Source organism: Oncorhynchus mykiss, chromosome 3 (assembly GCF_013265735.2).
Source record: "Oncorhynchus mykiss isolate Arlee chromosome 3, USDA_OmykA_1.1, whole genome shotgun sequence".
In the NCBI taxonomy this organism is placed as follows: domain Eukaryota; kingdom Metazoa; phylum Chordata; class Actinopteri; order Salmoniformes; family Salmonidae; genus Oncorhynchus; species Oncorhynchus mykiss.
Genome location: NC_048567.1, coordinates 36879076 through 36898603, shown reverse-complemented (window position 1 = coordinate 36898603; position 19528 = coordinate 36879076). Strand labels below are relative to the sequence as shown.

Here is a 19528-nt window from a genome sequence, read left to right as displayed (position 1 = left end):
CTTATTTCTGCATTACAATGTTGCAACTTGCTGAAAAACAGTCTACAGTGTTTTCAAAACAATTCGAATAAACATAACAAATGTTTGTTTTTTTATACAGAGTGCATCAGACATGATTTAGAGCTTGTTTATGGAAAAGTGCTTATTTGGACATTTCAATGTTGCAACTTGCTGAAAACAGTGTTTTCATAACAACTCGAATAAACATAAACAAATGTTTTTTTTTTAATCCAGAGTGCATCAAACATGATTTAGAGCTTGTTGATGGAATAGTGCTTATTTCTGCATTACAATGTTGCAACTTGCTGAAAAACAGTCTACAGTGTTTTCATAACAACTCGAATAAACATAAACAAATGATTTTTTTTTTATCCAGAGTGCATCAAACATGATTTAGAGCTTGTTATGTAAAAGTGCTTATTTCTGCATTTCAATGTTGCAACTTGCTGAAAAACAGTCTACAGTGTTTTCATAACAACTCGAATAAACATAACAAATGTTTGTTTTTTTATCCAGAGTGCATCAGACATGATTTAGAGCTTGTTTATGGAAAAGTGCTTATTTGGACATTTCAATGTTGCAACTTGCTGAAAACAGTGTTTTCATAACAACTCGAATAAACATAAACAAATGTTTTTTTTTTAATCCAGAGTGCATCAAACATGATTTAGAGCTTGTTATGTAAAAGTGCTTATTTCTGCATTTCAATGTTGCAACTTGCTGAAAAACAGTCTACAGTGTTTTCATAACAACTCGAATAAACATAACAAATGTTTTCTTTTCATCCAGAGTGCATCAAGCATGATTTAGAGCTTGTTTATAGAAAATTACTTATTTCTGCATATCAATGTTGCAACTTGCTGAAAACAGTCTACAGTGTTTTCATAACATCTCGAATAAACATAACAAAAAAAAAAAAATATCCAGTAGTGTAACAAACACGATTTAGAGCTTGTTTTTTGAAAAATGCTCATTTCTGCATTTCAATGTTGCAACTTGCTGAAAACTGTCCACAATGTTCATTTCATCTCAAATAGACAGCACAGCAAAAATTCGACATCCAGAGTGCATCAAACATGATTTAGAGCTTGTTTATGGAATAGTGCTTATTTCTGCATTTCAATGTTGCAACTTGCTGAAAACAGTGTTTTCATAACAACTCGAATAAACATAACAAATGTTTTTTTTTTTATCCAGAGTGCATCAAACATGATTTAGAGCTTGTTTATGGAATAGTGCTTATTTCTGCATTACAATGTTGCAACTTGCTGAAAAACAGTCTGCAGTGTTTTCAAAACAATTCGAATAAACATAACAAATGTTTGTTTTATCCAGAGTGCATCAAACATGATTTAGAGCTTGTTTATGGAATAGTGCATATTTCTGCATTTCAATGTTGCATCTTGCTGAAAGCTGTCCACAATGTTCATTTAATCTCAAATAGACAGCACAGCAAAAATTGGACATCCAGAGTGCATCAAACATGATTTAGAGGTTGTTTATGGAATAGTGCTTATTTCTGCTTTACAATGTTGCAACTTGCTGAAAAACAGTCTACAGTGTTTTCAATATCAACTCGAATGAACATAAATGTTTTTTTTTTTATCCAGATTGCATCAAACATGATTTAGAGCTTGTTTATGAAAAAGTGCTTATTTCTGCATTTCAATGTTACAACTTGCTGAAAACAGTGTTTTCATAACAACTCGAATAAACATAACAAATGTTTTATTTTTATCCAGAGTGCATCAAGCATGATTTAGAGCTTGTTTATAGAAAAGTACTTATTTCTGCATTTCAATGTTGCAACTTGCTGAAAACAGTCTACAGTGTTTTCATAACATCTCGAATAAACATAACAACAAAAAAAAAATATCCAGTAGTGTAACAAACATGATTTAGAGCTTGTTTTTTGAAAATGGCTTATTTCTGCATTTCAATGTTGCAACTTGCTGAAAACAGTCTACAGTGTTTTCATAACAACTCGAATAAACATAACAAATGTTTTTTTTTTATCCAGAGTACATCAAACATGATTTAGAGCTTGTTTATGGAATAGTGCTTATTTCTGCATTTCAATGTTGCAACTTGCTGAAAACAGTGATTTCATAACAACTCGAATAAACATAAACAAATGTTTTTTTTTTATCCAGAGTGCATCAAACATGATTTAGAGCTTTTTTATGGAAAAGTGCATATTTCTGCATTTCAATGTTGCAACTTGCTCTAAACAGTCTACAGTGTTTTCATAACAACTCGAATAAACATAACAAATATTTTTTTTTTTATCCAGAGTGCATCAAACATGATTTAGAGCTTGTTTATGGAAAAGTGCTTATTTCTGCATTTCAATGTTGCAACTTGCTGAAAACTGTCTACAGTGTTTTCATAACAACTCGAATAAACATAAATGTTTTTTTTTTATTTAGAGTGCATCAAACATGATTTAGAGCTTGTTTATGGAAAAGTGCTTATTTCTGCATTTCAATGTTGCAACTTGTTGAAAACTGTCCACAATGTTCATTTCATCTCAAATAGACAGCACAGCAAAACATGGACATCCAGAGTGCATCAAACATGATTCATAGCTTGTTTATGTAAAAAAGTTGTTTCTGTATTTAAATGTTGCAACTTGCTGAAAACTGTCCACAATGTTAATTTCATCTCAAATAGACAGCAAAGCAAAACATGGACATCCAGAGTGCATCAAACATGATTTATAGCTTGTTTATGGAAAAAATGTTTTTTCTGTATTTCAATGTTGCAACTTGCTGAAAACTGTCCACAATGTTCATTTCATCTCAAATAGAGAGCACAGCAAAAAATGGACATCCAGAGTGCATCAAACATGATTTAGAGCTTGTTTATGGACAACAACAAAAAATCTGTATTTCAATGTTTCAACTTGCTGAAAACTGTCCACAATGTTCATTTCATCTCAAATAGACAGCACAGCAAAAATTGGACATCCAGAGTGCATCAAACATGATTTAGAGCTTGTTTATGTAAAACAGTTTTTTCTGTATTTCAATGTTGCAACTTGCTGAAAACTGTCCACAATGTTCATTTCATCTCAAATAGACAGCACAGCAAAAAAATGGACATCCAGAGTGCATCAAACATGATTTAGAGCTTGTTTATGGAAATAAATGTTTTTTTCTGTATTTCAATGTTGCAACTTGCTGAAAACTGTCCACAATGTTCATTTCATCTCAAATAGAAAGCACAGCAAAAATTTAACATCCAAAGTGCATCAAACATGATTTAGAGCTTGTTTATGTAAAAAAGTTGTTTCTGTATTTCAATGTTGCAACTTGCTGAAAACTGTCCACAATGTTCATTTCATCTCAAATAGACAGCACAGCAAAAATTGGACATCCAGAGTGCATCAAACATGATTTAGAGCTTGTTTATGTAAAACAGTTTTTTCTGTATTTCAATGTTGCAACTTGCTGAAAACTGTCCACAATGTTCATTTCATCTCAAATAGACAGCACAGCAAAAAAATGGACATCCAGAGTGCATCAAACATGATTTAGAGCTTGTTTATGGAAATAAATGTTTTTTTCTGTATTTCAATGTTGCAACTTGCTGAAAACTGTCCACAATGTTCATTTCATCTCAAATAGAAAGCACAGCAAAAATTTAACATCCAAAGTGCATCAAACATGATTTAGAGCTTGTTTATGTAAAAAAGTTGTTTCTGTATTTCAATGTTGCAACTTGCTGAAAACTGTCCACAATGTTCATTTCATCTCAAATAGACAGCACAGCAAAAAATGGACATCCAGAGTGCATCAAACATGATTTAGAGCTTGTTTATGGAAAAAAATAAAATCTGTATTTCAATGTTTCAACTTGCTGAAAAATGTCCACAATGTTAATTTAATCTCAAATAGACAGCACAGCAAAAAATGCACATCCAGAGTGCATCAAACATGATTTAGAGCTTGTTTATGTAAAAAAGTTTTTTCTGTATTTCAATGTTGCAACTTGCTGAAAACTGTCCACAATGTTCATTTCATCTCAAATAGACAGCACAGCAAAAAATGGACATCCAGAGTGCATCAAACATGATTTAGAGCTTGTTTATGGAAATAAATGTTTTTTTCTGTATTTCAATGTTGCAACTTGCTGAAAACTGTCCACAATGTTCATTTCATCTCAAATAGAAAGCACAGCAAAAATTGAACATCCAAAGTGCATCAAACATGATTTAGAGCTTGTTTATGGAAATAAATGTTTTTTTCTGCATTTCAATGTTGCAACTTGCTGAAAACTGTCCACAATGTTCATCTCATCTCAAATAGACAGCACATAAAAACATGGACATCCAGAGTGCATCAAACATGATTTAGAGCTTGTTTATGTAAAAAAGTTTTTTCTGTATTTCAATGTTGCAACTTGCTGAAAACTGTCCACAATGTTCATTTCATCTCAAATAGACAGCAAAGCAAAACATGGACATCCAGAGTGCATCAAACATGATTTAGAGCTTGTTTATGGAATAACGTTTTTTCTGTATTTCAATGTTGCAACTTGCTGAAAACTGTCCACAATGTTCATTTCATCTCAAATAGACAGCACAGCAAAAAATGGACATCCAGAGTGCATCAAACATGATTTAGAGCTTGTTTATGGAAAAAAAAAATCTGTATTTCAATGTTTCAACTTGCTGAAAACTGTCCACAATGTTCATTTCATCTCAAATAGACAGCACAGCAAAAATTGGACATCCAGAGTGCATCAAACATGATTTAGAGCTTGTTTATGTAAAAAAGTTTGTTCTGTATTTCAATGTTGCAACTTGCTGAAAACTGTCCACAATGTTCATTTCATCTCAAATAGACAGCACAGCAAAAAATGGACATCCAGAGTGCATCAAACATTATTTAGAGCTTGTTTATGGAAATAAATGTTTTTTTCTGTATTTCAATGTTGCAACTTGCTGAAAACTGTCCAAAATGTTAATTTCATCTCAAATAGACAGCACAGCAAAACATGGACATCCAGAGTGCATCGAACATGATTTAGAGCTTGTTTATGGAAAAACATTTTTTTTCTGTATTTCAATGTTTCAACTTGCTGAAAACTGTCCACAATGTTCATTTCATCTCAAATAGACAGCACAGCAAAAAATGGACATCCAGAGTGCATCAAACATGATTTAGAGCTTGTTTTTTTAAAATGTTTTTTCTGTATTTCAATGTTGCAACTTGCTGAAAACTGTCCACAATGTTCATTTAATCTCAAATAGACAGCACAGCAACACATGGACATCCAGAGTGCATCAAATATGATTTACAGCTTTTTTATGTAAAAAAGTTTTTTCTGTATTTCAATGTTGCAACTTGCTGAAAACTGTCCACAATGTTCATTTCATCTCAAATAGACAGCACAGCAAAAAATGGACATCCAGAGTGCATCAAACATGATTTAGAGCTTGTTTATGGAAAAAAATAAAATCTGTATTTCAATGTTTCAACTTGCTGAAAACTGTCCACAATGTTAATTTCATCTCAAATAGACAGCACAGCAAAACATGGACATCCAGAGTGCATCAAACATGATTTAGAGCTTGTTTATGTAAAAAAGTTTTTTCTGTATTTCAATGTTGCAACTTGCTGAAAACTGTCCACAATGTTCATTTCATCTCAAATAGAAAGCACAGCAAAACATGGACATCCAGAGTGCATCAAACATGATTTAGAGCTTGTTTATGTAAAAAAGTTTTTCTGTATTTCAATGTTGCAACTTGCTGAAAACTGTCCACAATGAAAGGGTTTTAATAAAGTGTTAATTCAAGTCTAATAACCCGTTTGGATGTTCTTTGGTGTATGGGGAAACTGTCTTAGGTATCCAACCAAAAAAAGGCTAAACATGTTGATATTGACCATGGTTATTTGCGCATGATAAATACCTTAGGTCAGTGTTTCTCAAATGGTGGGTTCCTGATTCCTGCTGTGTGGTGGCTTAAGATGCAGTCCTGACTAGAAACACTGGGGTCGGTGTCAAGGACCTGGGCTCTCACTTCAGATTCTATGACCAGAGTCCGACCCCAAACCCTGAGCCAGACCCACGAGGCCTTAGCCAGGGTGGAGGTCTGGACATGGAGAACATTCCTCTGGAGTTCCACAAAGAGAACACTGTGACCAACGATCTGCCCCTGGAAGGCTTCGAGGACGAAGACTACATTGACTTTGACAAGATCCTGGCCGAGGGGGGGGATGACTACAGGTAGGTGATATACATTGTTAGAGGATGAGTACAGTCGTGGCCAAACATTTTGAGAATGACGCAAATATTCACTTTCACAAAGTCTGCTGCCTCAGTTTGTATGATGGCAATTTGCATATACTCCAGAATGTTATGAAGATTGATCAGATGAATTGCAATGAATTGCAGTCCCTCTTTGCCATGCAAATGAACTGAATCTCCCCAAAATATTTCCACTGCATTTCAGACCTGCCACAAAAGGACCAGCTGACATCATGTCAGTGATTCTCTCATTAACGCATGTGTGAGTGTTGACGAGGACAAGGCTGGAGATCACTCTGTCATGCTGATTGAGTTCGAATAACAGACTAGAAGCTTCAAAAGGAGGGTGGTGCTTGGAATCATTGTTCATCCTCTGTCAAGCATGGTTACCTGCAAGGAAACACGTGCCGTCATCATTGCTTTGCACAAAAAGGGCTTCAAGGGCAAGGATATTGCTGCCAGTAAGATTGCACCTAAATCAATCATTTATCGGATCATAAAGAACTTCAAGGAGAGCGGTTCAATTGTTGTGAAGAAGGCTTCAGGGAGCACAAGAAAGTCCAGCAAGCACCAGGACCGTCTCCTAATGTTGATTCAGCTGCGGAATCGGGGCACCATCAGTACAGAGCTTGCTCAGTAATGACAGCAGGCAGGTGCGAGTGCATCTGCATGCACAGTGAGGCAAAGACTTTTGGAGGATAGCCTGGTGTCAAGAAGGGCAGCAAAGAAGCCACTTCTTCCTAGGAAAAACATCAAGGACAGACTGATATTCTTCTAAATGTACAGGGATTGGACTGCTGAGGACTGGGGTAAAGTCATTTTCTCTGATGAATCCCCTTTCCGATTGTTTGGGGCATCCGGAAAAAAAAACATTTCCGGAGAAGACAAGGTGAGCGCTACCATCAATCCTGTGTTATGCCAACAGTAAAGCATCCTGAGACCATTCATGTGTGGGGTTGCTTCTCAGCCAAGGGAGTGGGCTCACTCACAATTTTGCCTAAGAACACAGCCATGAATAAAGAATGGTACAAACACATCCTCCTAGAGCAACTTCTCCCAACCATCCAGGAAACAGTTTGATGACGAACAATGCCTTTTCCAGCATGATGGAGCACCTTGCCATAAGGAAAAAGTGATAGCTAAGTGGCTCGGGGAACCAAACATTGTATTTTGGGTCCACGGCCAGGAAACTCTCCAGACCTTAATCCCATTGAGAACTTGTGGTCAATCCTCAAGAGGCGGGTGGACAAACAAAAACCCACAAGTTCTGAAAAACTCCAAGCATTGATTATGCCAGAATGTGCTGCCAGCAGTAAGTTAATTGACAGCATGCCAGGGCAGATTGCAGAGGTCTTGAAAAAGACTGCAAATATTGACTCTTTGCATCAACTTCATGTAATTGTCAATAAAAGCCATTGACACTTAGAAATGCTTCTAATTATACTTCAGTATTCCATAGTAACAAAATATCTAAAGACACTGAAGCAGCAAACTTTGTGAAAATTTATATTTGTGTCATGTGATTTGAGCACTGGGAAGCTCTGTAGACATATGTTTGATTGAAGTGGCACAGTTGGCTGGAGCATGGTGCATGCTTGTGGGTTAGCTATTTTCAAAATATTTATATTATTACAGTGAAGGGGATGAGATTGATGAGATCGCAACTCCGCTCCAGATATCGACATCTTCGCTGAACCCCCAGACCCAAAGACGCGGCGGGCCAGACTCCTATGCCTATTCCATGGCCACTCGCGCCTCCAACGAATCAATTTGGTCAACGCCCACTTTGGCTTTAAACTCTACCGTAGCCTTCGGAACGATGTCAACCAGACCGACAACATTCTGCTGGCGCCCATCGGAATCTCTATTGCCATGGGAATGATGTCACTTGGAGCGGGGCCCAAAACATATACGCAGCTATACCCAGACGCTGGGATTTGCCGATTTCGTCAATGCAAGCCATCACTATGACAACGCTACTGTACACAAGCTGTTACGGAAGCTTACGCACAGACTCTTCCGACGGAACTTTGGATACAACATTGCGATCCGTTAACGACCTGTACGTGAAAAAAAGAGGTGGTGGTGGAACCGAGAGTATTTTGCGGAGCCCCAGTCAGTGGACTTCGAGGACAAGGCTTTTCAGATTTTTCTTTTTTTTTAGGTCTCTGTCTGTTCACTGAGTTCTCATTGGCAAATTATATTTCTTAGGAACCTGTTTTCAGTTCCTACCGCTTCCACTGGATGTCACCAGTCTTTGGAATTTGGTTGAGGTTCTTCATTTATGCAATGAAGAAGTATGCCATCTAGGAACTGCGTAACACTGTTGAGAGTTGGCCAAGACATGAAAAGTAGCGTTAGTTTCCTCTCATCCTCTATTGAAAACAGATAGACCCGTATTCAATTTGATCGATTATTAACGTTTAAAAATACCTAAAGTTGTATTACAAAAGTTTTGTGTAGCGCCTGCAGGGTTGAAATATGCTACCCTCTTAGTTTACTGTTGTGCTATCATCAGATAATAGCTTCTTATGCTTTCGCCGAAAAGCCTTTTTAAAATCTGACATGTTGGCTGGATTCACAACGAGTGTAGCTTTAATTGAGTATCTTACATGTGTGATTTAATGGAAGTTTGAGTTTTATATCAATTTATTTGAATTTGCCGCACTGCTTTTCCCTGGTTTTTGGCCAAGTGGGACGCGAGCGTTCCCTATCCTAGAGAGGTTAAACTAATTAGATGGAGCTCAGATTTGTTTGGGTTAGAATGTGATGCCATCAGATCCATCTGATGAGTTCTAAACACCCTGGACACCATCAGGTTTCGGAATAATAACTTTTGAAATGGCGACAGATGGCCCCGATTCTGCCTATAATGGTCCGCCCCTTTTTTCAATTTTTGTCTAAAATGACATTCCCAAATCTAATTGCCTGTAACAGGCCCTGAAGCAAGGATATGTATTTCTTGGCACCATTTGAAAGGAAACACTGACATTTGTGGAAATGTGAAAGGAATGAAGGAGAATATAGCACAATAGATCTAGTAAAAGATAATACAAAGAGAAAAAAAACATTATTTTGTATTTTTTTTACCATCACCTTTGAAATGCAAGAGAAAGGCCATAGTGTATTATTCCAGCCAGCTGCAATTTAGATTTTGGCCACTAGATGGCAGCAGCGTATGTGCAAAGTTCTAGACTGATCCAATGAACCATTGCATTAATGTTCAAAATGTTGTATCAAGACTGCCCAAATTTGCCTATATTTATTAATTCGGCTCGATCTAGATAAAATTGGTCAGCATAACCCGCTGACGGAAAATTCCAATCTAATAAAGAACTCAGAGATGCTTTTGCAGTATGGCACAATAACATCAATGAGAAATTGCAAGTGTTTTGATGTCGGTCTTTTATCAACAGAAGAGTATAACCGATGTACTCAGCTCCAAAAATACTGGGTCATGAGTACATTGATGGAATTTGTACGTTGGCTTTGATGGCAGGTTTGAAACCTGTGATCAAAACGGCAATTGCAGGGGTAGTGGATGAAATGGATCAGGATGCTTTGAAAGTGGAATAGAACTCCTCTCACTTCACAGTCGTGCACGGGATTAATATGGTCACAGTGAAAGTCACTAACAGCGGTTTCAATGGCCAAGGTAAGACAAAGAGGAAAAAATTGTGAAAAAACATCAAAGCGTAGGTGGACAGATCCCTGTTTTAAATGTGGGGCTGTTGGTCATTGGAAGAATGTAGAGTGGTAATGGAGACTACTGCACTCGTGGGATTCAGGGGGATGCTACGTTGCAAGTGTTTGCATCTTTGTCAAAAGAGCAGCAACAAGCCCTCTTGAATGCAGCGGGACAGGAAAATGTTACATAACAGTGTATGGTCTCGGTTCGATTGATAGTGGTTAATGGAGATTACAGTTTCTATGTGAAGAGAGACATAGGCAATGTTTCAAACAACTTTTTAATAGATGCCTGGGATTAAATATCGCGATTCCTTACAATGAAGAATTGGCTGAATTTGCCACAGGAAAGGGTATTTTGGGTTGAAGAATCTGTGAAATGCCAGGGGAATGGATTCTAAAAAAGGTAACATATTAAAATGAGGCCAAACATTCCGTGCAAAAATCTGGAAACCCTGTTTTTTTTTTAATCTCATGAGACATTTTATGTTGTCTTATTCTGAAATAGATCTATAGAATGGACAAAAGGTAGGAGGAGTCACAGGGAATTAGAGTGGAGTTAAGTGTGAGTAATTGTTAGTAGAGTTTAAAGAAGAAAGTCTGTCAAACAACAGCATTGGAGTTACCAAATCTAAAATTAACTTAAAAAAACTGTTGTTGGGGGAAAGAGAGACCAGTAAATCGTTAGATTTGTGGCGAGAGATATGCCGCTGTGTCTAAGGGTAGTATGCTAATAAAGGATACATAAATGTTGGGTGGATTAAAGCAAAGGTTTAATGATTGAAGGGATGACAGTGGACTCATTTTCATGTTTTGTTTGTAGTTGAAATTTTTGGGTTGCTGATTAAGATGTAGCATAGTAAATGCTAATGAAATGTACACTTTCTTTACCAGAAGTGGGGGTTTCATTATCTCTTTGGAATGCTTCCCAAGACTGTGGTCTTGGGAGAGCAGTTAGTGAAATGCTACAGTGTTATAAGTATGAAGGTATCCGGATTAGGCTGTAAAAGGAGCTCCCAGATAAGTAAGGCCTGGTTATGTGTGTGTTTTGACCTACGGTTTAGTACACACACACACACAACTTACTGGTTATGAAAATGGGTTAGTGGTGTTAATACTGTGGGATTTATTGTGTGGGGTCTCTTCAATTTGGTTTTAAATTGGGTAAGCAGAATGTTGGAAATGTTTCAAATATTTTTTAAATGGTTTCTGAAGGACAGGGAAAGAAAATAGAAAATAAATACGTAATGGTGTTGAATGATCTTTGTCCTGACTTTCTGGTGAGGCCTGATCAACCTCACTAGAAATGATTGAGACAGGTGGAATTTTACTTTTTATGGCTGGGGGGCAGTATTGAGTAGCTTAATGAATAAGGTGCCTAAAGTAAACGGCCTGCTCCCCAGTCTCAGTTTCTAATATATGCATTTTATTATTAGTATTGGATAGAAAACACTCTGAAGTTTCTAAAACTGTTTGAATGATGTCTGAGTATAACAGAACTTATATGGCAGGGGAAAACCTGAGAAAAATCCAACCAGGAAGTGGGAAACCTGAGGTTTGTAGTTTTTCAAAGCTTGGCCTACCGAATACACAGTGTCTATGGAGTCAAGTTGCACTTCCTACGGCTTCCACTAGATGTCAACTGTCTTTAGAAACTTGAATGAGGATTATACTATAAAGGAGGGGCTCATGTGACCTGTTTGAGTCAGTGGTCTGGCAGAGTGTCTCAGGCTTGTGACGCGCGCTCCTGACAGACTTAGTTCTCGTTCCAGTGCTTTTCTTCAGACAAAGGAATTCTCCGGTTGGAACATTATTGATGTTTTATGTTAACATCCTAAAGATTGATTCCATACATCATTTGACTTGTTTCTATGACCTGTAACGGAACTTTTCGAGTTTTTGTCTGGATGATATACATATTAGCATCTGGGACAGAGTAGGAGTCAGTTCGCTCTGGGCACGCCATTCATCCACAAAAGTGAAAATGCTGCCCCCTATCCCAAAAGTAACATATTCCATGTGTTATTTCATAGTGTTGATATCTTCAATATTATTCTACAATGTAGAAAATAATAAATATAAAGAAAAACCCTTGAAAGAGTAGGTGTCCAAACTTTTGACTGGTACTGTACATCAGTCCCCACCTTTGGCTGAAGAACGTCACCCTAGAATGCCAGCGCATCAAATCCAATAGGAGCATCAGAAGAGCTCCAACCCAGCAGAGACCAGCCCCACACCCCAGCAGACATGCACTGAGAGGCCCCCCGCCAAGAGAGGAGTACCACCGACCACACCCATCATCAAACCCCAAAGCCAGCACAGCCAACCTCCACCCTGCCACCCCCCCCCCCCCCCCCCCCCAGCACCTAAACCCAGCACAACCGAACCCCCCAAACCAGCAACAGATACCCCCCTATGGGCTTCACCAGGACTGAGCCACTCCTGCACCCCTCAGCACCTCCACCCATGCAACAGGAGCCTACAAGAAAGAGAGAGATTCTCCATCCTAGAAGATATCAGTCAATTCCAGGCCTAGAAGAATGCTCTGATCTGTGGGGATCTTAATGCTAGGACTGTCGAAGAACCAGGCACCATTAGCACACAGGGAGACATTTTGGCATTTTCCTGTATTACCAAATGAGGAGAGTTACAAACCACACACCAGTCAGAGTTATACTTAAACTTAATCTTTAATAATATGAGCTTAATAGCTTAATAAGAGCCCTTTTGAGAGTGACTACAGAAGAATACAAATATATTTTATAGCCAAGATACACCCCTCTCAACTTACATGACAAACCACAGATCTTAGGAACTCTTCAGAAAGGGCCTTTTACTTGAGAAAGTAGTATCCATTAGTGAGATAGCATTCGCTATAAATTATCACTCAGTTTGGTCTCTAAAACGAGGTTCTAATCTCGTTCCTGGTACTTCATAGTACCAAAACAATACCTCATCCAAGGCATAACTCAATTCTAGATACTCCCATCTCAAGTAAACCCCCTCTTGACTCCACTGATGGACAAGCTCACTGAGGGGAGTGACTTGCACACAGACATTGTGGAGACAAGTAATTGGTTCCCTCTTAATCACGCCATCCCTTCACATGGTTTAACAGATACATTCACATATGAAGACAATGTTCCATACTGTCCTCTTCCCTTTCTGATATTCTGCATAGCACCAGAGACTTGTAAAAGACAAGCCTGACCTCTCCCCTCTCTGGGCCCCAAATGACTGAGCCCCAGCTGAGGGAAGAAATGCATCTGCCAACACTAGAGTCTATTAGAAATACATTCTAATAAAAAGTATATCACATAAGAATATTATGCAGATATGACATCGTAATGACTTATGTTACCCAACTAATTCTCATTAATCCACCACAAGACAAACATCAGCATGTCTCTCCCCTCATAACCCCCCAGGAAAAACTTAGATAAGAACAACAACATAAATGGGAACCGATGGCTCTGATGGCTCTATGGACAATTCCTTCTACCTCATGGCTTGGTTTTTGCTCTGACATGCATTGTCAACTGTGGGACCTTATATAGTCAGGTGTGTGCCTTTCCAAATCATGTCCAATCAATTGAAAGTACCACAGGTGGACTCCAATCAAGTTGTAGACAGAGCTGCATTTTCTCCTAAACTGCGAGAGCTATACAAACTGACGGGCAATTTCCTTCCCTAAAATGAATAATAATAATTTAAATCTAAACAGAAAAGGAGAAAATCATATATCTATTGAGAGAAAACCCCCTTTGTGCCATATTAGCTGCAAAATAAGTAGCTTTCTGCCACACCCGTAGGGACAGCTAGTGGAACCAACCAGAGCAATAACATCGCTACCCGTGTCTTTCTCACTATTTAATTATTGTCCTCATTCATTTCTTATTGTAGTGTCCTGTTAATTGTTACTACTCGTTGAGTATTATTTTTCCTCTTATTATCTATCTGCATCATCATTGATTTGATATGTGTCTATATGTCTGCTTTGGCAATGTATGTGGTAACATTTTTCATGCCAATAAAGTAATTTTAATTTTAATTTGAGAGATGTAGACAGAGAGCGCAAGAGACTTAGAATGGATTTATATATTTCTGAGATGTCGGAACAACAGTCCCAGCTCCAAAACCTCTAAGTTTTTTCCCCACACGAACGACACGCAATTTATACTGTGTGATTAATGGTCAGCCATGGCGCATGCAAATGTGAACTGATAGCACGTAATGTGAGAACTTCTGACAAGATTCTCCGGGAGAATCGAACTGAAAGGCTGAGCGGTCAGACGGTACTTGATTGTCCCGTATCTGGTAGATATAAATCCACTCTTAAATATTGTGGAAACTTATGCCGATGGTAGTCATGGTTACCTGCGTTGTATTGGCTGTGTTATTTGTAGTGCTTGATGAGTACCGGGGAGGGCACAACCAGGAAGTCTCTGAGTGATGTGGTGGTTGAGTGGGCTACTACTGGAAACCTCTCACACAGCCGCCCTAGACCCTACAGACAGACAGACACAGAGAGAGAGAGCAGAGTTGGCTACTACTGGACACCTCTAACCCAGGCGCCCTAGACCCTACAGACAGACTCAGAGCAGAGTGGGCTACTACTGCAAAGTTGTGGAAACCTCTCACACAGGTGCCATAGTCCAGATACATTAAAATCTGGACCTTTAATCCAGTTCCACTGTTGATTTTCATTCTTTCCCTCTAAACAAGTCTGATTAAGGCATGAGACACCAGGTGGTTTCAATTAATTATCAGGTACTCCTGGCCTCCAGTCTTGGATTTGTATACCCCTGGACAATACAGACTTACACAGAGCAGAGCACGCTAGGCTTGGGCGGTATCAAGATTTTCATATTGTCATACCGTCCTTCCCTCATCCTGGGATTTACGGTATTCCTGGCAAAGCAGACTGTGCTAAAAACACAAGAAAATACCATTGGGCTTCTATTACCAGAATGCTAACAAAATTAGCACAAACTAATAGCAAAATCACAGACGCTGTTAGCTAAATGCTAGCAAGCTCCCCAAAAAAATGTAATTGCAAAGACAGGCAAATCCAGCTCATATACAAGCATAGCTAATAGCTGCCGAATGTCATTTTTTTGTGAGCGTGGACATTTACAAGCGAAAGTGAACAAGAGAAATTGTGCAACCCTTACAAAAAATGTACCATGGTACTTTCAGTCATACCATGGTATAGATCTGAATCATGGAAATGTACCAAGGTTTTAGCTTTGAAATATGATGGTACTGCCATGCACTTAAATAATACCATGGAATTGTTTAATTTTTCCATGGTTTAGATGTATATTATGGAAATACATGGTTTTACCTGCATTGTACATTCTACCATATGGTAATGCACAATTATGATAAATGGTACCAAAAATTATCATATTGTACCATCTTTAATTGTGAGTTACCATAGTACAATGCATTACATTTTAACAAACCCCCCAGAGTCAAAAGAGGTTGGTTGGTATTATTTGATTAATTTATATACCAGTATGGGCAACTTTCTGATAAAGTCAGAGGCAGGCTATTATTGTTGGTCCAAGTTTGTCTGTTTGGGTTCCCGGTGTTGCCAACCTGAAATGTGGGGGAATGTGAGATATAGTGTAGTCTAATCTTTAGCATTTTGTAATAATTTACAGTATTTATATTCAAGGGATGTTGTGCTTGATTTGGCCCGCAGAGGGAGCCGCTCGGTCTAATGGTTGCCACACACGCTCTCACTCTACAGTGGCTCTCGCACTAGCCTGCCAGTGAGACAGTTGAATGAGAGCAAACTGAAAACTGAAGAATGAAGCACCAGATAAAAAAATATTTTAAACGTTATCACGGTTAGCGAGTTATAAAGCATAGGATATGACACACCAGATTAAGCAGAGTGTAATGATTTAATTGTATTTTTTTATTATGCTTGACAGTTTAATTTCCAAAAGGCAATTAGCATATAAGCTAACGTGGTCTAAAATTAACTTCAGTCAAGTTAGCCTGTCATAGTCATGGCAACAGGACCAACGAAGGTTCACACAGAGTGTAAACAAAGGGAAACATTTTATATTGCTGTTTTTAAGGATATGATTAGAATTACATCATGAAAATGTATCTATGAGAAAAGATGATAATACTTTACCCCCAAAACTGTTTGTATGTTGGCTATTTAGAATTAAGAGTTGCCAAGTCAGTTGAATGAGAGAGAGAGAGACAACTGAAAAAGTTAAAGAGAGATGCAACAGATAAACTGACTATATTAAATCTTCAAGGATTCAGAATCCCTTGATGCTTCTCACCATACCCTATCCAGGTTCCAAGGTTTACTACTAGACCATGTGTGTTGTGGTTTTTCACTATGAGCTAAAGGGGTTCAAGAGGGTTATTGGCCTACACTTTGCCATTGCAGAACGAGTAGTCAATGTTGCGTTATGTGAGTACCATAAATTGCTATATCTTTGGTCACTTTACCTGAAAAACGGTGGGACACAGACCACCATAAAACATTGTAAACAACTATCATGCTTTCATGTTTCACTACATGCTGCTAGTACAAAATCATGGTATTTTTTCTTTGTTCTTTGAGGGGAGAAGAATGGAGGAGAAAAAATGGCAACTGCACAGATAACTAATCCAGAGCGCTTTGACTTCTGGCAGAAAACAATGAGATATTGCATACACTTACAAGTAAATTGTGTAACTTCATCACCTCATGAGCGCCACACAACAGAGACTATAGAACGCTAATGTAAAATAAGGTGACAGGTGAAATGTGTTTTTTTTTTCTCTGAAGACAATCCAGTTTTAATTTATATTAGCCATATATTTTTCAACTATGCTGTGCTGTTTCACAAAAGTTCTGAACCTATATAGATTTTACAGATGCAGTACATTTTATATGAGTTATCTTGTTATTTTTAGTCCCACCCTTCAGCTCCACTTAACCCCTCCCATCGATCTCTGAACACCATCCAGTTTTGATTTCTATTTGCCATATATTTTTCAACTGTGCTGTGATGTTTCACAAAAGTTCTGAACCTTTCTATTTTCATAGTTTCTACAGATTGTAAATTAAAGATAATAATTTTTGGTAAGAGTATTACTGTATTATTGATCAATTGACTATGACTTTTTTAAATCAAATGTTAACTTTTCTATTTGGGGCTATGGGAGTCAATAGAAAAACATTTCTAACAGTATTTCTGATTGTCCTCTCAACTCACCATCACGTTGCAAAATAGTCAATTGCAAAATAGTGTGACAATGTTTCTTATCTAACCATCACTAATGAGATGGGTGTGCTTGATGCAGCTCTTGTCGGAGCTTCTCAAAGTCAGGGGTCGTGGTCATCTCTTCTGTCACATCCAACCTGGATCGATATTTGATTTTAATGTAGACTAGAGCACTGACTCCAGCTTCACACAGATATGAGCTGGCAAAGGGTAGCCTACCATTAGTTTTATGGTGCTTCAAGACAACTGGGAACTCAGAAAAATATTACGTCAGTGATCTTTAGGTCGGAAAGTCAGAGCTCTAGACAGAGGCTCCCGAGTTCCCGAGTTGGAATTCTAAGTTGGATGACCACTCAAAATATTTTTCCCAGTCGGAGCTCGTTTCTTTACGATTTCCCAGTTGTCTTGAATGCTTTGAAGTCTGAGATTTTCAAATTCCCAGTTCCCAGTTGTTTTGAATGCAGCATTAATGATCAGAGGGAGACGGCAGAGTATTTTTCTTTGAGTCAGGAACCAAAACTCCTCTGTAGTGACCTGTAAATGGGTTGTTTGCAGCATTCGGTCACATGACGGCTAGATCGGCTGTTCGATTCCAAAGTGCTCTTCCAAGCTTTGTAGGTGAGCAGTCATCACTCATGTGGGACACTTACTGATGCTGTTTTCTGTTATTTTCTTTTCATTACACAGGAAGTCTGGTTTTTTTACATCCATTGAATAACAGCAGTTCCTCTTTCAATGCAAAAAATCTTTCCAACACTCCCCCTCGATAACCACCAAACCTCGGTATGAAATAGAACGACATGCCCTGATCCCATATCGCCACATTAAGGCTGACCCCATTTAGTCAACAGGCTGTTGGTCGACCCAGATTTCCTTAGTAGAGCAGTAGCAAAAAAAACTGTAAAAAAATCATGGTGTACAAGGCACCTGTCTGATTTGCGCCTGTCTTAGCGGACTGATCAATTGTGGAGGTCACTGTGATTCTTTCATGCTCTTGCCTGTTGTTTTTTCCGTTACACGTTACTGGTGTATAGACCACACGTAATTTCCGGTCACAACTTGCAGACTTGTTTTCGAGTTGCTGTGCGTTTTGTTGCCAACCTATTTTGCTACCTGACAACTTTACGGTTTTTACTTTTTAATTACCGTTGATATTTTTTTCCTCAACTTTTTCACTCCGGACGCTTTATCTGGACACGGTTCGTCAGGACCTCCAACAGCCGAAGCTAAGTAGTAACTTTAACATGATGCCTTCTAATTGCAGTCGCTGTACTCATAATATACAGGAGAATGATTGCCTTACGGTGAGGATAGCTGTGCTACAAGCCCAGCTTCAGACGCAGTCGTTAGGCAAGGGTAATTTCAGTGTAGGAATGGATGAAACAGCGCCTGTGCCACCAGTAAGTACAGATAGTAGTATAAATACCCTGGCACAGTCCCCGCAGCCGGACAACTTTCTCACGGTTTCTGGAAGGAAATGCTGTAGGAACGCTCAACCGGTGTCGCTCATTCAGCCGACAGAAACTTTCAACCGGTTTTCCCCATTAAGCAGGGAGTCGGAGTCAGAGGCTGAGTCTTCTCTGGTCTCTACTCCTCACGTTACGGGGTCTGAGAAGCCGAAGCTTCCCACCACTAGCTCTGACAAATTGAAAACTCCAGTCATTGGCGACTCCATTACCCACAGTATTAGACCTAAAACGAATCATCCAGCGATCATACACTGTTTACCAGGGGGCAGGGCTACCGACGTTAAGGCTAATCTGAAGATGGTGCTGGCTAAAGCTAAAACTGGCGAGTGTAGAGAGTATAGAGATATTGTTATCCACGTCGGCACCAACGATGTTAGGATGAAACAGTCAGAGATCACCAAGCGCAACATAGCTTCTGCGTGTAAATCAGCTAGAAAGATGTGTCGGCATCGAGTAATTATCTCTGGCCCCCTCCCAGTTAGGGGCAGTGATGAGCTCTACAGCAGAGTCTCACAACTCAATCGCTGGTTGAAAACTGTTTTCTGACCCTCCCAAAAGATAGATTTTGTAGATAATTGGCCCTCTTTCTGGGACTCACCCACAAACAGGACCAAGCCTGACCTGCTGAGGAGTGACGGACTCCATCCTAGCTGGAGGGGTGCTCTCATCTTATCTACCAACATAGACAGGGCTCTAACTCCTCTAGCTCCACAATGAAATAGGGTGCAGGCCAGGCATCAGGCTGTTAGCCAGCCTGCCAGCATAGTGGAGTCTGCCACTAGCACAGTCAGTGTAGTCAGCTCAGCTATCACCATTGAGACCGTGTCTGTGCCTCGACCTAGGTTGGGCAAAACTAAACATGGCGGTGTT

General features: G+C 38.9%; 1 pseudogene; it reads left to right on the top strand.

Annotated features, from left to right (window-relative positions):
• Positions 1-6067: 6067 nt before the first annotated feature.
• On the top strand, positions 6068-16290 carry LOC110504063 (annotated as a pseudogene).
• Positions 16291-19528: the final 3238 nt, after the last annotated feature.